This window comes from Microcebus murinus, chromosome 10 (genome assembly GCF_040939455.1).
Source record: "Microcebus murinus isolate Inina chromosome 10, M.murinus_Inina_mat1.0, whole genome shotgun sequence".
In the NCBI taxonomy this organism is placed as follows: domain Eukaryota; kingdom Metazoa; phylum Chordata; class Mammalia; order Primates; family Cheirogaleidae; genus Microcebus; species Microcebus murinus.
The window spans coordinates 22898271-22921180 of NC_134113.1; the positions used below are offsets into that span (position 1 = coordinate 22898271).

General features: G+C 38.2%; 1 long non-coding RNA gene across 9 annotated transcripts in view; it reads right to left on the minus strand.

Annotated features, from left to right (window-relative positions):
* LOC105883975 (uncharacterized) overlaps positions 1–22910 on the minus strand; it is a 94029-nt gene that overhangs the window by 65123 nt on the left and 5996 nt on the right. For 4 of the 9 annotated variants that reach the window (XR_002224107.2, XR_001160011.3, XR_012921405.1 and 1 more), the window contains exon 3: positions 506–650. This is a non-coding gene — a long non-coding RNA (uncharacterized LOC105883975). Of the gene's footprint in view, positions 1–505; positions 21262–22910 lie in introns of those variants that run through there. The other 5 variants (XR_012921407.1, XR_012921404.1, XR_001160010.3 and 2 more) reach the window with 2 other exon arrangements.

Here is a 22910-nt window from a genome sequence, read left to right on the forward strand (position 1 = left end):
GTAAGGAAATGTGGTTTTTATTTTCTAAGAATGTTAACTTTACTTGATTTTTCAGAGCCATTTAACAACTATTTAAAGGCAATCCGAACATCTATTTTCAAAGTTAATTTTTTTTAGGTTTCTGGCAGCTAACTCATGTATTACAAATAGCAGCTATTTTTCTAAGGAGATAGACAAATGGTAAAGCCTACCCAAGTTCAATTCACAATTGCAAAGTATTTCCTAAATCAAGACCTTTTTGAATATATTAAAAAAAAAAACACACAATCATGCTTTTAAAATCTAAAGTTTTGATGAGTGAAAGGACCTTCAATGGAGTAGAGTAGAGTACAGCAAATCCTAGGAGAAAGAGTGGGTTAAATTTTGGATGTATTTTACAGCATTAAAAGAGTTGGAAGAACAGGCAAGAACCACCAGCCTTCCCACTTTCCTTGACAAACAAAAATACAAAAAAAAAAAAAAAAAACCACCCCAAAAAGTCATGTTTCCGGCATTCTTCACACACCTGATTTAAACCTGAAAGGTATTTGTTTCACCCTGGGCAGACTTCTTTGGGGATGTCTGAATATATTCCCTGCAGCCATTCTGCGCTGAGTGGAGTAACTACCGTTGGCAACCCACTCCATCACTCACTCCATCAGCTTGAGAATCTGCAAAATAAAAATACAGTGTTAAAAAAAAAAACAAAAAAAACCCCACTTCCTTTTACATTTGCCTTTCCCAGTAAAATCCTAGGGAAGAAAACACAAAGCAGGTTGTTTCCCACAATATACATGACATCTTGGTTAAAAGTGACAGGGCCATGTTGCACTCTGACAGGTTTAGTGTTAAGACCTGACAGATATAAACCTGTAAGAACAACCTCCCTGCCACAGATATTTAAGCCTATGCAAAAACTTTGATTTGATAGTCCCTTGATTAGCTTTTGCAACAGTGAGTACTACCGCCTTTCAAGTTCATTATAAATTACTCCATTCATCACATTAATGTCAATTTAAGCTCCCATTTGACTAAAATGCAGACATTTTAACTACTCATCAAACCTGTGCACATTTTTGAGTTAAAGAATTAGATCAATCCAAACTCCAGTTCTCAAGGGAGAGGTTCCATTGTTTATCAGGCCATGTCTACACTGGCTGAGCAAAGCGCTCTGTTCAGAAGGAGAAGCGCCTTTGGCAGCTAGAGTCCACATAGCTGACCCATGGATGCTCAGGTGGAGCTTCTTCACCTAATTACACGAGTGCAGTGAAATTACTAAACATTTGATGAAAATGACCCATGACGACAAAAAAGCATGACACGACAGTTGTTCTAATCTATTCACATGGTAGTCACTTAAAATGGAATTCAAAGGACCTATAAGAATGAGAAGGAAGAATGATTATACTTTACATGAGATGATGCATGTGGGCATTGCAATAGTTGATAAGTCAACATTTGGTTTAATCCAAGTCATTCTTCTCAAACAAGACAGTAGGTGCACGATGTTAAATGCAATACTTTTTCCTAACTGGTCTGGGTTAAACTCACAACTCTAATCTTATATTTATGGAGAAAATTCCTTGGGGTTTAAATAATTGAAAATATGATTTTGCTCTTACAAAAAATAATGGGTCAGAAGGTAATCAATATTTTAGAGGAAATATTTATACTCTTCTTATGGTTCAAGATTCAGGAACAACTGCGTACGTATCCTATTCTGGTGAACGTATAGTGCCCTTGAATTTTCTTGAACATTAAGATTCTTTTACTAATTTTTAGAATAAAAAAAAAAGGCTTAGCAGAAATGTTATACTAAACAGCTGTGAAATTATAGGCTTTCCCCTACATCCACCCAAACACACTCCACCCTGTGACATAATAGATACAACGCTAACTACCTTTGGCATTATGCCAGCCTTCCCCATAGGTGAGCTGGCAGAATTGGACCAAATTGCCTTAAAGGAACAAAACCTGTCTCTCCCTTGTGAATGCCTTAAAGGGCTTCAGAGAGCATCCATTTCAATTCATTGAAGAGAGAAGTGAAGATTTAAATGTATGGGAATCTATCAGAACTATGATCTACGAGGTATACTTGCTTCCACCAGTATCACCCCCAAATAAATTATTTAGGTCAAACTCCAAACCCCAGTTTCCCCAATCACTTGGAGGCAGGAGTATTTCATGTGTTTGCCAGTTCTAGCTTCAGATTTTCAAGATAAATGTTCAGTCTGTTTCAGTTAGATAATTGTGTGCAATCTATACGTTAATATCAAATCCCCTTTCGCTGGCTGCAAAATTCCCACTGCAGACAACCCATGACAACATATGGGTTGATAAGTTTTTAAATTACAACTCAAATTATAAAACAAAAGAAACCTAAGTTATCTAAGAATTGCCTTATTTAGCAAAGTTTATCTAAGGAAAGTTGAATCTTAATATCTTCTTTTCCTATATGAAAGCCCTGAGGATTTCTAAATATAAAACTACTGTCAACATCTTTGCCACACGTGTTTAAATCATCTCTGATGATGATGGTGATGATGATGATGATAATGAGATAGCAAACACCCTTATGGTACTTAACTTTGTGCCCTGTTCTCAATGCCTTGTGTACATGAACTCAATCCCACGACAACCCTATAAGGTAAGTATTATTAGCTCATTTTACGGATGAGGAAACCGAATCGCAGAGACAGGAAGCAGATTGCCCTGGATCACATAGTAAGTGGCAGAGGTGGATCTGAATCTAGGCAATCTGCCTCTACTCTTACGTTGCACAGCAAAGTGCTTGGCTGAGCCACGGTAATGAAACTGGTATATCATTATGCAGAGCATTTAAATTAAAAGGTGCTGTTTTTACATTGGCTCTTTCCTTTCCATACGAGTGGAATTAATATGCCTGGAACTCGAGCTTCGCTCTATGAACTATTCTGTCATATAGGCTCATTGTCCTACTTCTCACTCATAGGCATTTTCTTCCATGTTCGAACCAGTGTCTTCGTCTTTCAGAATAAGTCAGATGTATTTTGGAGCAAAATTTATTCTCCCTGATCATCATTTCTGGATACCACTATGCCTTTAAAACTTAAATTTTTAGATGCTCATAAATGAGCGTTTAAAATAAAATCAGATAAGAAAGGACTTGTGAGAATAGCAATGACTAAATAGAGCCTCTGAGTAGAGCATAGAACTAAATGTAGCCTTATGGAAACAGCCTCCTGAGGCCCAATCATAATGGTACCTGTTGCAAGTTGGACAAGTTATTTTTATCTTTCTATAACTTAGTACCCTCGTCTATTAAATGGGAATAATAATAGTACTACTGCTTAGGGTTGTGACAATTAAATAAAGTAATCCCTGTAAAATTCTTAACCCATGGCACATAGCAAGCACTCAACAAATATAAGCTATTGTTACAATTATGTTTAATTTATATACACTAGTTTCCAGCAGCAATTAAGCACTAACAATTAAAGATTGTCATTTGGGTGTGAAAGTATAAATACAGATTTGAGGAAAATGGGTTGTGGTCACAGGACAATTTGGCTTTCAGCACAGGGACAATTTGGCTTTAAAAATTCATTGAGGCCAGGTGCTGTGGCTCATGCCTGTAATCCCAGCACTTTGGGAAACTGAGGTGGGAGGATCCCTTGAGGCCAGGAGTTTGAGACCAGACTGAGCAACATAGACAGACCCCATCTCTACAAAAAAATTAGCAAATTTGCTGGGTGTGGTGGAGCACACCTGTAGGCCCAGCTACAGGAGGCTGAGGCAGGGGTGGCTTGAACCCAGGAGTTTGAGGCTGCCGTGAGCAATGATCATGCAGTCCAGCTTAGGTGACAAAGTGAGACCCAGTCTCTAAAAAACAAACAAAAACAATTCACCAAAACATATCTTCACCAATAGTTTTATTTCACTCTCTATTTTGAGACCATAGGCAAATCATAGAATATGACAGAATCCCCTAAAAAAGTCATCGGAGCTAACAATATTGTCAGACACTCACCTGCTAAGCCAGAAGCAGCTGTTTCTACATGGCAAAGTTCTAAATAACATAAAAGGATTGCTTGCTGAATTGTTTGTTTTTTGTATCCTAACCCGTATTTCTATACAGTTACTTAGTCAAATTGACCTTGACGGCAGTTGATTTTAACCATTGTGCAATTCAACAATCGTGAAACCATCCATATATTCATTCACTTTGTCGGTTTCTTTCTTTGCCCCCCTCCTCAATATTCTAAAGGCTTAGGCTCGTACTTAAGTCCAAACTCTTTGAGGCCAAATAGGCAACTTAGAAATGGCTGCTTATGAGCCTAAAATAGAAATGTCCATCCCAAGGAAAGAGTAAAACGCAAGTACTAGGCAAAAATGACTCACTGGATGCCCACTTGCGTCCATAAATGCTATACAAAGGAAATGGAATGAAATGAAACCTTTTCCCTTCAGTTCTAAAATGGATACCATTGCCAGAGAAAGCACGAAAAACCCCAACATCCAGAAACTAATCTAGGTAAATCTCACACTTTTGCCTGGACATTCCCAGAGTACGCTGAATTATTTTGTGCCGTCTGGGTACCACGGGACTAGAGAACCATTTGCTGGTCCCCAGGGGGCTGGCAGTGAGGACAGGCTCCTCTGCCTCCTTTCCCAGGACCCCAGAGACCAGATATTCTTAGGCAATCCTGAGGGTCAGGAAGTCTTGGTGTACAGACTAGTGCCTTAGTCAAGAATTTAAGTCTTGAAGGAAGGAGCCAGTGGGATGAAGAGGGGAGATAGAAAAGGGACGTGATGAGACAAAGCCCACGGAGTCTCAACTTCAGTTCTACAATTGCACCCATACCAGCTCCCCACCGTCAACCTTCAGGTCTCTCATCAGACCTCACAGACTCATAAACTCACAGACCAGAGACTCTGCATTCTGAAACGAGGTCTCAGCAATCATCAGCCTCCAGTTGTCTCAACGACAGTCATCTGCCTAAAGTCTCGAGTGAGTAGTAGCCCTAGGATTAGAACCCGTTGAGGTAGAAGAAGGTGAAGTGTTATTTCAAGTGAACGTGCAGTCTTTTATTTCTGAGTGGAAATGCCAGGAAAGACACAAACCACTTCTGCAGGCAAGAGATGTCAACATAACTCGACTGAATCATCTACACAGACGACCAACAGGACACAGAGAACGAGGACCGTGAGGATCTATGCAATGCAATCTGGTTGCTTCTTTCAGATGACTGAGCCACCCTGGCAAAGGAAACGGACGGTTGCAGTAACTATGTAGGAAGTTACCTGGTGCGCAGGCTTCCTGCGTGACAGCATCTTCATGTCACTCGAGCGCAGTGCCAGGCACATTTTCTTCATCGTTTTCAACAAACATTCGCAGCCGTTGCTGCTACTGCTGCTACTTCATGACTCCCTCCCCAGGCCCCCATCCAGTGTGCTTGCAGGTTTTCTCTCTTTAACTTTCTATTTTATTTTTGTCAAATAGTGTCAACTTAGTGCTATTTTTTTAAATTTTCTATTTTTTTGTCAACATTTTTCAGGTTTTCTGAACAAAATACAAAATTCTTATTTTCATGTGGCAGTTTCATTTTTTTTCCTATTGCCACGTTTAGGTCTTATTTAAGGCCATTTAAATCCTTTACCCTGAGTTATTTTTAAAAGAATTCTATTTATTTCATATCATATATAAATTTCAACAAATAATTTCCAAACATAACATGGAAAGCTAAAAAAAATAGAAGAAGAAGTAGATCAGATCTACCCAGTGTCCCTCACTGGCCACTCCACAGACCTGCTGTCATTTCTCATTATCCTTTTTTTATGATTCCACACACAAATTCCACCCAGGTGATTTGATTTTTAATGAAATGAATGTGAATTAATTCTGATGATCATAAATTTTAATGAGACAACACTTCAGATGCTCTCAGACTGTTCCAAATGCAAAACTTATCTTTTCTGTGGTGAAACTGGAAAGTCTTTTCTTAGGAAACCTTGATTGTTTCACCTCTGCTATTTTTTACATAATGACACAATTTGCATATCAGCAAGGTCAGAGGGGACAGAACTGGAATCGCCAGCTCTGTCTCCCCACCCCCACACCACTACTTCGAATTGCTCCTTCCCTTTTGTTCACAACTTTCATAATTTCACAGAATTACAAGTGCTATAGCAAGACATCAAGCTTGATCTCACCATTATGCCTGATTGTTCAAAATTACAGTCATCCCAGAATGTTGACAGAATTCTTTTCAATATTTTCTCTTTTGCTTTATTAAGTGGCAGTGTCATACTTAAAAGAATGATCATTTCTGGGGCCACTCATTCAAATCTTTGAAGACTGACATCCCATTAAAAATTCTTTTCCCCCCAATCTCCTTCTATTCTGTCTATCCGTAGCACATTTGACATGTCAGAAATAATTATAAGTGGCTTAATAAAAACAGGAGACATTTCTCTTTAATATTCCAGCATGGATGGGCATAGGATCCCTTTGTTACCAGCTTTCTTCTAGTTGGAAATGTGCATTCAGTATCAGCAATATCTCACTAAAAAAAGTAGAGACCCGCCCTAACATTTTAGATTTCGCTGGACCAGCCCTACCTTCCAGGCACTGTTTGTTCCTTGCAGATAATTATTAATAGAAAAGGTCTGTCTTCCTCACAGAGGTCCCTCACCTTCTCCTGCCACTGTTCATGTGACCCTGTTCTCTATGTCACTTGTTCATAACAGGGCAGCTTATCTAAAAACAGGTTTCTGATTAGAATGGGGGGGGGAGCAGAGCTAGGGCCTTGCATTCAGAGTTCTCTCTTATTTCACACTGTCTCCTTTACAATGGGCACTGCCTGTTCTTTTCATCAGACAAAGGCAGAAAACATGTTTTGTATCCAAGGTAAATGGAGAATGCCTGTACCTATATTTTCTTTCAAAGCTTGCTATTCTCATATATGGTAAAAAGCTATTAGTAAGGGTCCTACCCTCACACCTGTAATCCTAGCACTCCGGGAGGCCAAGGTGGGAGGATTGCTTGAGCTCAGGAGTTCAACAAAGGGCCCTACCCTATCATGGTCTTGGCTGTACTGTAGAATAAATAAAGCCATCTCTCTACAACGTGACCTATGTTATGTGCTTCTCTCCATGTGGAAGGAATGCAATGTATTACTGGGAACATTATCCCTTTGCACTGGTAATCAGGATTACAACAAGTTTTCTGAATCTCTGATCTGTGAGTTGATATTACCTGCTTTGACAAGCTTAAGAAAGAAACTCTGCCAGATGGGCCTACATGTGGAGAGGCCCAAGGCTGGCTGACACCCCCTGACATAAATGCTGAGAGACTAGTTTCTGCAATGGCTGTGGCTTGGTGGAAAAAGTTCTTGACTCGGACAGATGGAATTGTGTCTCTTCTCTGCCACTTATTAGCTATGTGGCTTTGAGCAAGCCACGTATACTCCCTGAGGCTTATTTTATAAAATGCTGGTAATAATGCCTGTAGGGGGCTTATATAAGAAACCAGATAATGTATATGTCAATGAAAGCACTGGCTCATAAAAAAGAAAAAAGCATCATACAGATGCTCAGCATTATTTTTCTTAAATAATGGCCTACAGCTAATGAGCAAGTCAAGATCACAGACATCAAACAGAAATCTGGGGAAAATCCACATATAATCTAATCATATTTATTCAACACTGGCAAGAAGGCTTTCTTCTAAAGAAATATTACCATGAATAAAATTTAATCTTATGTATATATCATATATATAACAGGTGACCAATTATCAGGGAATGGTGATGCAGTAAAATACCAGAAACTACATACAGAGTAGACATAAATTAATACTTCTTAATAATTCAAGAGGCATTTCATTGTCTTATCGTACCTAAGGGTCATAATTATGATTATCAGTGGCTAATTTACTAGAGAAATGGATAGAATCCAAATGACTCTATGCTATAACTGAGAATAAATCTTTGGAATTAATTCATGCTATCCATTTTTAATACTGTCATGTGTCTCTATTTCAAAAAAGTAGCATGACCTCAATAGTTCTAAGTTATCTGACCTAAGCATGTTAATAATTTGTATTCCCTCTAAGGGGAGGTTAGCCACAGCACAAATTTCCCCATTATAACATATCACCAAGCACGTTGGCCAAACATAATGCTTTTTGGGTAGTGTTCCAGGCGGGGAATTCTACATCTCTGACCTGACGCACCACATTTGGAGAGAGCAGCAGGAAGTAACTGCAGGAATGGGGACTAGGGAAGAAATAATAAGCTCTGTGCTGACTAATTGATGAGACTGTCAAAAAGATGAAATGAATTAGAAGCTGAGGAAGCTTTTGTAAGACTTCGTAAGTTATATGGCACTAGACAAGTGTAAGGTGTTATTATGATCATTACTATTAATAGTCTTAGTTTACAATGGAAGAGTTATATATAGCTTGCAAGAGATGAGTTTTTTCAAATGATGATACATTTATTCCTCCATTATCTGATTCTTGCTCTCTCAGCTTATTTCTCAGCCAGCATGAGTGACATGTATACTCTACTCTTGTTTGCTTCTGTTTTTGTCATAGTTTGACACAGTTGGAATACACGGGAAGATCTTGCAGAGAGTAAGGCCGCGAGCAAATTCTGAAATTTTAAAAATAACTGTCTCTGAATAGTAAAATATGAAGGTTTCTTCACATATGAAGATAAAGATGCTCTTGTTAATACAGCTAAAAGCATGTAACGATTCCTGTAGGATGGTAGAATATTCCGAAAGCTCAGCATGTGCCCTCTATATCTGTAAAATGTCATTGTCACAAAAGGCAGAGACATGTCAGAATGATCTTGATCTCCACTTCTGAGCTTGGCCATCTGAATTGTCCTCTTGAAATAAATAAATCTGCATGCGTGCATGCGCATGCCTGTGTGGGCATGGGCTCTTATGGTCGTATAATTATAAGCACACACAGTTATACAAAAATATAGCGTTGTAAGAACTGAGGGCACATTTGGCAGAGGGCTATAAAATTCACATATGTCATCAATCATTCATAAACCACTTAAAAGTAAAACTAGATTAATAAAAGTAGATATTCAGTTGCCCACCATGGGAAAAAGGGCTGTTTTCATCTCCTAATTAACTACTACCAGCATGTTTAGAATGCTGCTGTAAGCACAGCACGGTCCATGGTGGTTAACGGGGGAGGGGAGAAATGTACAAAGTGGTTACAAAAAAAGGCAGTACAGTCATAAATAGGATGAGGAGGTTTACATTTGCTGCTATGGAATGATACATTATATATATTAACTGAGAAAGCAACCTGTAGAACATTAAATATAGTATGGTCCCACTTAGGTTTTTATACACACACATAGACAAACATACCTATAGAAAAAGTATAAAAAGACAAAAATGAATCTATTAATTATTCTATCTGGGAAGAAAAGTTTAATTGGGGAGGGAGGAACAGGAAGAAGGAGGGAGTTCCTTTTCAATCTTTAAATTTCAGTATGGCTACTATTATTTTTATCATTAATTTTTAAAGAAACAAAGGAAATATAAGTCACAGCACCTATTTGGGGGACACTGAGTGTAATTACAAGTCTCTTGTCATCAAGTCTACTAATTTCTGTTGGTCGCATCATTTTATAAAATAAATAGTTTTTAATTGATGGAAATAGCACCTTTTCTGGCCTATGGCCACTTACCCTTCACAAGTACTTCCAAAGCTTCATCCAGGACATTATGCCCATGTTAACCTCAAATCTAAGGAACAGAAAATACTGGTAAATCCATTGTGCTCTCAGTTCACATTCACTGCAAAAAGGATTTTCCTTTTTGTTTTCAACTCGACAGATCTGAAGCACTAGAAGTAAACATTGTACCCCTCTCCTCATCATGGATAGGTTTTTATCCATACATGCTCACCATGAAAATCTCACAGGTGGCTGTTTCAGAATATGAGCTCAGGTGAGAGCACATCCTACTTTCACCACCACTGATGGCAGGATTCATTAGCCCTTTATCAGGGCACCTCACCTGGGATCTTTTGAAACAACAGTGCACAAAGAGCCAAGAGACTAAAAGTTTGGGTCTTACATTTTGTCTACAAGGTGATCCAACGGACTATAGTTAGCATGCAGGGCCCTGGTCATTCATTCATTTGAAAATATGACCTGTGCCATGAACCATGCACTTGGTCACAGTGAGAGCATAAGATGAATTATCATCTATTCTCTCCCCTCAAGAAACTTACAACTGTGCGAGCAACAATTTCAAATAGGGAGAAAATCATAAAGATGACCAATCTTATCTAACCTCCAAAAAATCCATGTGTTCATCTGTAATATAACCTAAAATTTTACTCATGATGGAAATAAAGCAGTAACATCTTTATTTCCATGATGTTAAAAATCAAAACCAAAGAGTTACTAACGAAAGTCATAGGGAGTAATGTGAAGCTACGTGGGGAGCTAGCAAACAATGGCTGGTGGGCCAAACCCAGGCTGCTACCTGTTTGTGTAAATAAAGTTTTATTGGAACACAGTCACACTCAATTGCTCATGGATTGTCTCTGGCTGCTTTTGAACTACAACAGAAGAGATGAGTATTCATAACAGAAACCATATTCCACACCAAAGCTAAAATATTCACTGACTGGCTTGGTACAGAAAAAGTTTGCCACACGCCAATATGTTAACAAAACTTGAAAAATGTACTTTAAAAATGGAATATGCCTATATATCTGCTTTTCATTTTGCTGTGTACTTTTTGGGAACCACTCTTTGTTGGAGGCTAGCCTAAGGGATTTCTTAAGATGTGTGTTTATGCTCTCTCTCATATTAGGAGGAAAAAAAGAGACTATGAACAAACAGTATGGTAAAACATAGGTAGAGAGGATATAAATTAAAATTAGAATGACTTTACAAACAATGTTTTTAAATCTGAACTTAGTCACTACATTCATACTCACACTGGCCAAGGGCTAAAGTTTTGTGATGAGTGTGGAAGAAGAGGCCTGAATTAAATGAGCAAGATCATAATGGGGCTTATTTAACCAGACTTGGAAATGTTTATCACATTGTGTGTACTGCCCAAATTTCTGAATGTCCCAACTTTATCCTAAAAAGAATCTGGCCAATTTTTAAAAAATGCTTAAGCTACATTTTCACAAAACACTTGCATGGATGGAGCCGCGCAACCTACTGCCAAAGATGCTCCAATTTAATTCTGCCTGGCAAGTTGGCTAGGCTTGTTTGGCATTTCATTAACAAAAAATAAACCTTACTCTTCTTCCTGAGAAAATAGCATGTGTAGTATTTTTGGGGACAGAAAAGCTCAGTGTGCTACTTCTTGACTCGAAAAAAATATATATCTGAGATGTGGATAAATAAAGCTTTAAAAAGCCTTTCACTGTCATAACTTGCCACCCTGGGAAATCCATGATTTTAGGTAGGTGACTGAATAAAAGTGATATATAAAATATACCTTTAAATGTTTAAAAATCACAGAGAAACAATGTCATAACATAGTAAGAGGGCTGATCTGGAAATTTGGAAAACAGATTCTCGTGACATTTTTACACTACGATGCTTCCATGCAAGCCAATAATTTCGTCTTTTTAAATTTTAGCTTCTTTTGGGGGGTAGAATATATATAAAGTATGGGTGTTGGGAGAGAAGATAAAATAAAGATACTTGTATATCTGTGACTCAATTGCTGTTCCTCAGAAGAAATGAAAGGTTAAAATTAAAGGTTAACATATAAAAGCATCCTATGGCTTCCTGACTCAATTATCAGCAGTGGCACAAATATTTTCTCAGTTCTGTACCAAATACTTACTCAAAGAAGTCTGAATTTAGTTGAGGAAAATAGGTTGCTAACAGCTATCAAGGGGGCTGTATAGCTCGTGTAAACACAAATTGGATAATGATGGAGTTCATGCAATGATTGGATTATGCACAGGGTATTGACAAGGCTGAGGATAGTTGGGGTGGGGCGGGAACAAGACTCAGGAAGGGACAGACTTAGAACAGACTTAGAGAAGGGAACACACTGTGTTGACTAAAGGAAAACTAGGAGCAAGCCAGGGAAGAAGAGTGAGAAGTGACTTGAGGCAAAGTAGACAGTAAATGCAAAGAAGTGATATGTCCATACGTAGAACTCCAAGCTGTTGCATTTTGCTGGAGAGCAAAGTGTAAGACAGGGAATTCTTAGAGACAAGACTAGAGAGAGGCAGAAAGTAGCAGAGATTTAAGGCTAGAATTTAGCTTGAGACCATTTTGCACTTTATCTGTCGAGGTGCAGAAACACTAGAGGATTTTAAGCTTGCGAGGGGCAAGTCTACTGTGGGTTGTAAGTTAGGTGGACCTCATGGTGACAAGGCTGATGGAGGAAAGGTGCAGATGTCCCAGCAAGAGATGGACCACCGCAGTGGCAGTAGTTCTTAACCACCGCAGTGGCAATGGTGATGGGGATTATAGATAGATTCAAGAAACACTTAGGATGGAAAATCATCAGGTCCTGGTAATGGGTTTGATGTGGAAAACAACAAAAGTGGGAAGAGAGAAGCCAATAATGACTCCCAGCAGTGCCACAAAATGAGCCAGAGAACACAGAAAGGGAAATCAGGTTCAGGGGAATGGTCACGAGGTCAGTTTGCACATGGGTTGCAGGGTGCTAAACAGATACAGCAAGCAGCTAAATGTTCGAATCTAAATTGCAGATCGGGGACTTGAACTACATATAAAATGTACAAGTAGCTGCAAATCATGACAGTGAAGGAGAGTGCTCTGGGGGAGTGTGCGGAGCGACAGGAGCAGTGGGCTGAGGATGAACGGAATAGGAAGGAGAGAAATCCATGAAAAGAGGCAGAGAAGGAATAATTAGCAGACCATCTGGAAGGTGTGGTGCCAGGAGGGCAGGGAACTCGCAGAAGTGGGAGTGATCAGGGAGGTCAAGTGCACACATAGATCTAGGAAAGAACCAAGGAACCCACCGGATTTAGCGATTCAGGAACCATAAGTTTGTCGGTCATGAAGAGCAGACGCTAGGTGCTGGGGATTGTAAAGCAAAGGACACATACACCAAAGGTTCGAGAGGTTTGAATGAGTGGGGAGGAGAGAGAGCAAAATGACGATGGAGAAGAACCAGAACCATGGACGGGACATTCAGGACAGGAGCAACGTGGGATGCACTTGAACCCATGACCGTCAGGGTCTGAGTGCCACCCTGACCACAGCCATCCTTTCTGTTCTCCTACCACATTCACATTTGAGAAACTGGGCAATTCATCCCGGTCCTAGGATGGCCGCTCTTTGGCAAGCAAAACATGGAATACGATGAAGGCAGATGCATTGTTTTCTTATTAAATCTCCTAAGGAAATCAGGAAAAAGGTGATTTTTTAAATAAGAACCCTCTTTTTAAAAATCTCTTCTTTCATGCCTATTTAAGCCCTGTCAGTCATTATCAGAATGCTTATACTTAATGTATAACCATGTTTTTTGCAATAGATGTGCAGCACATTATAAAACATCCAACATGAGATCTGATTTATTGGGGAATGGCAAGTATTTGTCTGTAGTTTACAGTTTGATACACTTGTAAGGACAGTGCCGTGTAGTTAAAAGAGGCTCATCTGGGTATGAATAGATTTGAGTTTTTTCTGGCTCTGTCACTACCTAGCTGTGTGACCTTAAACAAGTCCCTTCCCCAAGTTCAGCTCATTATAACTATGAAATGAGGTGTTTCCACTTGATGGTTTCCTCTCCTGGAATTTCCAGAGAAGAGAAAACAACACCAGATAATCCAGTTATACTTTCTAAGATGCAGGAAATGAAATCAAAATGTTTGGTGAATACTGAAACAAATATTGAGCAGTTCCCAGGTCATAAAATTATGGTGTACGTCTTAGGAGAGAAATAAGTGCTGATAATAATTAGAAAAGATAGCTACACAAAAAGCCTTTTCTTTTTCGAATGAAAAGCTCATTTGAGTCACACAATATTTTTCTTCCCTTTCAAAGTCCAATACCAAGTGTTTGGTAACAAATCAAAGCAGGATTGTTCCAGTCTTAGTACACATGCCACTGTCTCCAAAAGCAAAGTCAGAAAGACAATTTCTGGAGACAGATGATTCATTTCTGCTTCTGCTGTATTCACTAGAACATAACCGCAGTCGGGACGCACTCTGAGGTTCAGTCGTGCCGACTCGAAGCTGGTCACCACACAGACTGCAGTCTCTCTCTGTGGTGTGTCCCTAGACCACGCTGAATAAAATCACCTCGAAGAACCCTGGTGTGTGGGGGCCAGGGAGTTTAAAAAGTGCCCTTAGCTTTAAATAAGTGTGAGTAACACATACTTGTGATCCTGGAGATAAAACGGAATCAATCAAAGTACAAAGAAGTAAGCTCATTCCCTTTCTTCATCATTTGAGAGACAAAAGAAAAAATAGGCAATAAGCGTGTTTGGTCCCCTTTCTAGGGTTTGCTGGGACCCTGTATCCTCCCTCGGTCCTGCGCGACGTGTCACTTTTCCATCAGAGAAGCAAACCCTTCAAACGACTTGTAATTTCTCTCTACCCCTGACTCCTTCTGAACCCTCCTTCTATGGTGTTGGATTTTTTGATGTTATTTTCTTTTGTACAATTATATCTAAACCTCCTCCCAGTGTGCGCCCCGAGTTTACAATATTGCCTTCAGCTCACCCCCTCTTCTCTCTTCCTTCCCTCAGTAATGCCTGGCTCTAACTTTCTGTAAGAAGTCCACCTTTGCAGGCAATATCTGGAAAGCAAAAGTCCCTCAGTTGCAATTTTAGTACAATTGCAATTTAGTACAGTTGCAATTCAAGTACACACCATTCTCTACCCCATCCCTTTTTTAATACCTAAAATTACCCTGCAACGTGAATATTTCATGTCTTCATGACTTTAGTAGTATTTTCTCACTCCAAATTTATTATATCTATATCTCCTTTATTAGATTTTAAACGCCTCAAGTGCAGGAATTATATAACTATAAATCAACCTTTTTGGGCACTGTCCAGTCATCATTTTGAAAATGTAGAAATTTTAATGGTAACAATAAAACAGAAAGGATTATGCAAATTTACCTGTTCTTCCATGAGGACATGAATGAACAAATTATTTTGGAAGCCACATAGCTTGGCTCTATCAGCTCCCCAGTGGGCCTTGAAAGCACTAAGCCTATTTCTTACCTTGCTTTCTGTCCTGTGGAGCTAATCCAACCATAGACTTGCCTTTGAAGTCAACTGGAACATCATGCATGGGTAAGCTCCAGAGAGCACACAAAAGCAAGAAAAGAAAACTGACATGTTATTCTTAACCAAAGGGACTGTGCTATTTCCGTGTTTCTGTACACACTTGGGCATCCCACAGACTTCAAGAGCCTGCAGATGAAGTAGGAGAAGAAGCTGAAGTTATCAGAGTCCTGCAAATGGGCAGCAGATAAAGTCACAGTAGAAGGGAGGTTTTAAATTCCAAACAAATCATTCCTGTTTTTTTATTCTTTATCGAAAGTCATACAATCACACATATAACATTCTTTTAGGCCATGAAATGACTCCCTGAAAGTGTCAAGCCCTCCTGCAAATGGCATCCTCTCTTGATCTAAGGTATAAAAATTGCCTGTAGACTAGCATTCAATTCCATGCAACAGACATGTATCCAGAATCTTTACTGAAAAGGAATTGTGCTCAACAAGATGAGAGTACCAGCAACAACTTCAAAAATAAAAGCATAAAACAGCTCTCAGAGCATATAGCCCTCCACTTAGAAGCACACTCTCAAATAGCATCGGTATATAATGTGGCTACATTGGTAAAATAGAATTATAGTTTTAACACTGTAGTATTACTATTATACTATAGTATTACTACTGTAGTATTATTACTCTAATTCCATACTCAAGGGCTTAAACTAAATGACATTTTGGAAACTACCTAAATTTATTATATAAATACCTTGTGACCCTTTCCTAAAAAAAAAAAAATTCTACTGAAATAAAAGAACCAACAAGCAAACTCACTACTTAATGACTATGTATGTTCTTGGGTGGGTTTTTTTTACCTCTCCAAACCTCTGTATAGTAATTTGTAAACTGTGAATAATAATATGCTTGCCTTATAGCCTATGTGGGAATGATGCCTGACATGTGAGAAATGGTCAAGAATATTAGTAAGGTAGCTATTATAATCTACACTTTACAAAGGAAGAAACTGTGTTTCAAAGATGCTAAGCAATTGGTCGAAAGCAGTAGTAGGTCTGGAATTTTAATCTAATTTGGTTTTGTTCCAAAGCCTATACCCTTCCTACCACAAAGGTTGCTGCTTCTCTTCGAGCCCCAAAGTGGAAATGAAAAGGAGACGTCAGCTGAGAAAATCCTCCAAATGCCATCACAAAAGGATGCCTATATTCTAATAACCCTCTCTTCAAAGTGTGTGCTCAACTATTAGAATATTAGACTTTCAAAAACCATTCAAAGCCCTCAAATCATAAGACACTAAACTCCCATGTAAAAAATGGCTGAAACCATGACCAATGTATCCTACAAAAATGAGCATGCACCTAAGACACAGAAACTCACTGATGACCGACATGACATGGATTCACCAGAGGTGCAAGAAAATCACGTTGTGCTGCTGGACATTGATTGATGTAGTGCTATAATTTAGATTTCATATTTAAATATTTCAAGATGAAGCCTAAGAAGTTGTAATTGTCACTGAAAGCATCATTAATCAAAATACTTTGTCTATATTATTGGGGGAAAGACCTAGATGGTGATGAGTAATTTATGCCAAAGTCACACTGTCATTCCTGAGTACCCTGCAGACGTACTGAAGAGGTATGCCATCTCCTGAGAGTTAACAAGGTGAGGTTGCCTAATCTCAACATACTTACTTTAGAGCTATGGCACCAAAATTAAATTCAAAGAAGACATTAGACATTATGATCTAGCAAGTGAAAGTGAAACTGAGACTTGGTCAATCTGAAATTCAATAAAAACTTGATTTTTTTTCCAATTATTTTCTTTCATCTCTCCTGATCCCTGAATTTAACCATATATCATATTTCCACAATGTATAATACTTTGGCTTTCTCAAGGTATTTTTTTTAAAATACTATTATTTGTTTCTTTTTTTCTTCACATGGTTTGAGTCTAAATGTGTATTTTAAAAGGTAGGTCGGAAGTAATGTCTCTAAGTCTCAAATCTTCATGTTCCAAATCAGCCAGTGGGGAGTGGGAGGAGAAGAAGAAATTTCCTTAAAGACTTTCTCAACCATACCTTTTACATCGCATGGAGTTCAAAGGTGCCTCCTGCAAATGGCGATCAAAACGAAACGCAGCTCAGAGCAGACAGCAGTGAGAGGAGCTCCTTATTCGGAGCACCAAAGGCAATCGCAAGTCACAGGGAGAAGGTGTGTAGTGTCTCTGCTGTCATTTTCTGTTTACATGAACCTTGCTTCCCAAAGACACTGCGAATCTAGAGCTGCCACATATTACATGGAGACGCTGCTGTCTGTTCTTGATGCGGGCCTCATTAAATATCCTTCTTTCTGATTCCCTCCACCATGTGTCTAGTACAGGTCCCTTCACATAATAGGCTACCGGGGATAATTAGCCCTTTGCAACACCCTACCTGGCCCCCTATAAAAGGACATCTGTCTTCCCTTGTGTGGAAAAGGCCACACGCTGCCTATAGGAGACGTCCGCTAGGAATGGGTGTGCACCTTTCTATCCAATTCTTCCCTTCCCTGAGCAGAGAAGGCAGAAATAGCCAACACTCTTCTCTACACACCTACAAAATACAAACTCCACAAGAGAAGAGAATAGAATAATTAAGTCGTTACTGGGCTTTTGCTTTTCACAGGTAACTAAGGGCAAATTCAAGACTTTTTAAGTGAAGTTTTGCAACTTTTTTTTTTTTGGGGGGGGGGTGATGCTGGCTACTCTATGGTTTCCCTGGAAAATCATAATCAATGTGCATACGAAGTTGTTTTTCCTTAAAAATCATAAAATTTGATATTTGACAGAGAAAGTGAGAACTGAACCAAACCTAAAGCTCTTTACTTAATGTTAGGTTTTATTTGGAATAGTGTTTTTATCCCTGTGGGTAAATGGCATAATATTTCTGCCAGAGAGTGAAGCTATGGGCAGGGCTTTACACATCCAGGGATGTTAAAGACAGCTTTGAAAAGTTTTCCATCACATAGAATGTGCTAGCCTGTCTTCTCAAGATAGCGAGGAAGTTGAAATATTTCAAAAGATAGACACATAAGCAATGATTTATACTATTTTTAAAACATTTCAATTTACATTTATGCTCAAATTTTGGAAGAATATTGTGATGTACAATTAAGGCAACAGTAAATTCTACTGACTCCCTGCCCCCCAATACACACACACATTTTATTATGAATTATCAATAAAGTATTTGAAAGTTTGGGACCATTAAATTTTATTAACAGAATGTCATAGTTAATTATTTAAAAGGTTCTCATGCAAAGAAAATCTTGTGTTTTGCTGATAAAAATCAATTGAAAATTCTAAAATCCATTTTCAAGAACTGGCCATTATTCTGAATATTTTCCCTATGGTTCTCACAACAACTAATCTAAACCAATATCCTGAGCCTAAAATCTATATGTGATAGTTAAAACTGCCTTCTACCTGTGAGGAAATAGCTTTTCCCTTCACGGCACTAAAGTATGATTGCTAAGAGTAATGTCATTATATTATTCAATTAGCTCTTTAAGGTTTTTTTCTCTCCAATTATATTATAGTTGATGAGGGAAAGATCGTATTTTCTCCTTTTATAAAATCCTTCACAGTGCCTTTAGCCACACTGCTCAGATGAGATAATTAAGGGGAAAAAAGGGTCAATTGACTGATTGAGTGAATGAATGATTGAAAATCATCCCAAATTTATGACAATAATCATGATTCTTGGGTCAGAGATACCATCTTAGTTAAAACTACCAACTTTTAGCCAATTTGGTATGGAAAAAATAAAATTCCCCAAACCATGCTGAAATTCTGAGTGTTTTAAAACACTTTGTTTTGTGGAAAAGAACCAGAAATTCTTTGCCGTAGGTACCCATATATCTTATTGCATTTGCCCCACCAAAAGATGAAATAATACTACCAAAGAGATAATTGACTGAAGGAGTTTAAAATGTTCATAAATATTAGAGTAACTGAGTGAATTGAAGCAGATTGGACTGTATTGCACTGAATTAGCAAGATTAAAGTGAGCACTACTAAACTCTGGATTCAAATCTTTCTAGCACTTTTTTTAAATTACCAGACTTTAAAAAAAAAAATCTCATCTTTAAGATGATATGCCTATTTATACAGTTAAATTCTATTCCATACCATTTTCCAACTTGTCAAAACTGTTTCTCTATACTCAATATAAGCACAACATCTGATGAGAGTCAATGCATGTCTCCTGCTTCCTTTACATAAGCACACACCTTCTAGATGACTTCCTTGCCACTTAGAAGTTATACCATTCTCAATATTTTTCTTAAATTAAAATTAAAAGCTGCTAACATGTAACTATTTCTGTAAATGTCACCAAATGGAATTTCTTTTAAAGATCAACAGCATCATCATACTACATGCCTAAAAATGGAATGTTATTATTCGTGCGTCACTTACAGCCTTTTCATACTAAGCCCACAGCCAACCAACGAAACAGAGGATTCAGGGAACTTTTTTTAAAAAAAAAATCTTTTGACCAAATGAGTTATTAACTTAGCTCATTAAAAACAACCCTTTTTATGTTTGTACATTCAAATAAATATGCAATGTCCCAAAATTTGTATGACATGAATTTAAGAGAGAGCCAAAGGATTTATCTTCACAGGTACAAAACAAGCAGTTAATACAGAGAGAAAAAAAATTCTTCAACCGACTCAACTGATGGGGACTGCATTGAGAAAAATCGGCTGATTAAATATTTCCCTTTCCAACTGCATGTGGTGTGTTCTTATGGCAAATCACAGGGGCTAAATATTGTTCTCCATTTGCTACTCTCATTGTGCACCCAGGTGGCAGCAAGATACCAACAATTACACACTGTAGCTCAGTGCCAAGGTTCATGCCTGAAATTAGTGTCAAAATGAAAGGACCATAGAAAGTTAGGGTTAAAGGGGAGCCAGGCTCATCCTCTGCATTTTACTGACATCAACACAGCATGTGATAACCATTTGGAGCACAGAAATATTTCATTTCTGGAACTCTCCTGGGCTGTTCAGCTGCTACTATTACAATACACACTGCAGAAATATTCCTTGTTTCTTAAAAGCAGGACAGCTCAAAGCCTCACGGCCAAAGCTTTATCCTCACTGGTCTCAGCTAGCAGGTAGGAACCCTCAAAGAATGGGTCTGCTTCGGCAGAGGACTGTCAATGTAAGTTAGAGGGTACACAAAGCCTATGGGGTACGCTGGCTCAAGGAGCAACTTTTCTAGCTTGCTTCACCCAGAAAAATTAGTTCACAGTACATATATATAATAGTAATACCTCCTTGAAGTACACGATATGTTTATATCTATGTATGCAAGTCTTGGTCTTATAGCTAGTAAAATAGCCCCAGAGAAGAGGTCAGATGTAGTAGTTGCTTTAAGAAATTTCCACCTGGATTTTCCTATGAAGTAAAATTTCTACCTTAATAACTTGGTCTGAGAGCCCACCAACATACATACATATAGATTTCTCTTGAGGTTTCAAGGCTACACTTTTCAATACCATTGAGCAAAAACATAACTATTAATAATTAACCAAAAGAGCTGCTTATTGATAGAGGAGGTTTGCACTAGGAGTTTGAATGTTGAATTTGGCTTTTATTAAAAATAAAAACCCAACATAAAAGTATTAATGAGTAAAGCTTTTATAATGGTTAAGGGAATAGCTCTTTTGGGGGGCTGGGGTGGGCATGGTCAGCAACTTCTATAATACTGAAATATGTCCCAGGAATAGAGAAATAATCATATATAGTGTAAAACAATAACATTGATATAGAGTCAGTAGCATCATGGGCCTGAATAGTGGTAGAAAAACATGCAAACACAACACAATTGCATTTTCCTTTAGAAACACCAGGAAGTCCATTCTATATCAAATGTATTAATGTTGACATAAGTGACAATTTATTCTAAGAAAAAGCAAAAATGTATTTGAAAGTAAAGATTATTGTATCTATACATTCATTAATAGGATCTCTGACCCTAATTTAAAGATCCTTAAAGGCTCTGGGTTATGACTTTAGGAATATTATTTTCTCTTTCCCAGCCAGTTTTCCTCCAGTTACCATTCCCGCCCTTCTTCCCTCCCCTCCTCCCCCCCTCCCCTCCTCCCCTCTTCCCACCCTCAAAGGTTTATTAACTGCATATTCTGTGCCAGGCACTGTGCTAGGCAATAGGGCTCTAACTTCCAAGCTTTCCAGTCCTCCCTTTTATAAGTTCTTGTCTTATTTTACTGCTGGTTCCCTGAACTCTTGGCCAACAAGTCAGTTGGGCATGTCCACAAACACAGACACAAGAAATGTGGGAAGCGTTACCTAGCCTCAATTCACTGTAGTTGCTGCAAATACCATATGTCAAATGATCAATGCAGATAAAAGAATTTTAGGATTTAATTTCTAAGACAGGCTTCATGGGGGCCATGAGCTGTGACCCAGACATTGACGGTTGGAAAGCTTTGAGAAAGCAGTGGCAAAATAGTTTCAGGTGCAGGAACGTTCAGAGAAAATGTAAGACAAACTTTCTGGGGGCAATGAACAGATCAACCTTACGATGTAGAAAATTTCTATTTAGAAATAGGCAGTTGGATAGAAAGACTGAAGCCAAATGGTAAGAGATCTAAAAAGGTTTGACATTTTAAAATTGTATGCTATTGGCTCTAGGTAGTCCCTGGATACAGAGGGAATAACATAATAAAAGTATCAAGGTAGTTATGAAGCACCTTTATTTTGAGGGCAGAGACTTGGGCAATAAAGTCTAGGGCTTTAAAGCCTGTGATATTTACTGCTTCATTTTGGGCACCTTGAATAAGCCTGGGACATTATGAAATCTCAATAATATTTGTTGAATGACAAAAAATAATTAATAGAACCTGAAGGGCCTAGGTTTTAAGTCCTCTAAGGTGCTTACTAACTCTGTGACCTTGAGGAAGTTATTTAACTTCTCAAAACCTCAGTTTCCTCATCTGTAAGCAGGGAAAGTGATGTTACCTTTCTCACAAAGTGATTGAGAAGGTTAAATTAGAAAACAAAGGTAAAGGGCTTAGCACATTATCTGGCATACAGAAAATAAATGTTAGCCATTAATAATTTGCATTGAAAATTCCTTAAAATAGTACAAGAAGCATTGGAAGGAAGCATAAAAACAGTAAAACCAGTTTAGCATCTGCTGCATCATGGCCCTGAATAGCAAGGGGAAAAGGATGCATTCAGACTTTTTTTAATGAATGTCAATAAGATAACTTCTTGAAGCACATTCTGTTTTACCAATATAGTCTTCTAAATTGGTATATATGCCTAGAATATATTTTAAGCCATTAAAGAGCAGACAAGAGAAATACAAGCTCCAAAATGATATAAATTGCAATGTGATTAACTGATGACGTATGAACAACTAGTGAGATTTCTATAACCTGCAAAATCAGGAAAACAATACTAAATACTGGTGATGGTAACAAATTAAGAGCTATAGGAAAAGTTTCTGTCACATGGTAGGTACTAAATAAATACGTACTGAGTGAAAGAATAAACACTTTCTAAATCTGTGTGGGAGGGGATTTTTAAAATAATTTGTTTGATTTCCATATTTCAAATTTCCAGCAAATTGAATTCCTCAAATATTTTCTGGAAATTTAATATTTTAAAAGATCTCTGCAGTAAACTATATTAAAAC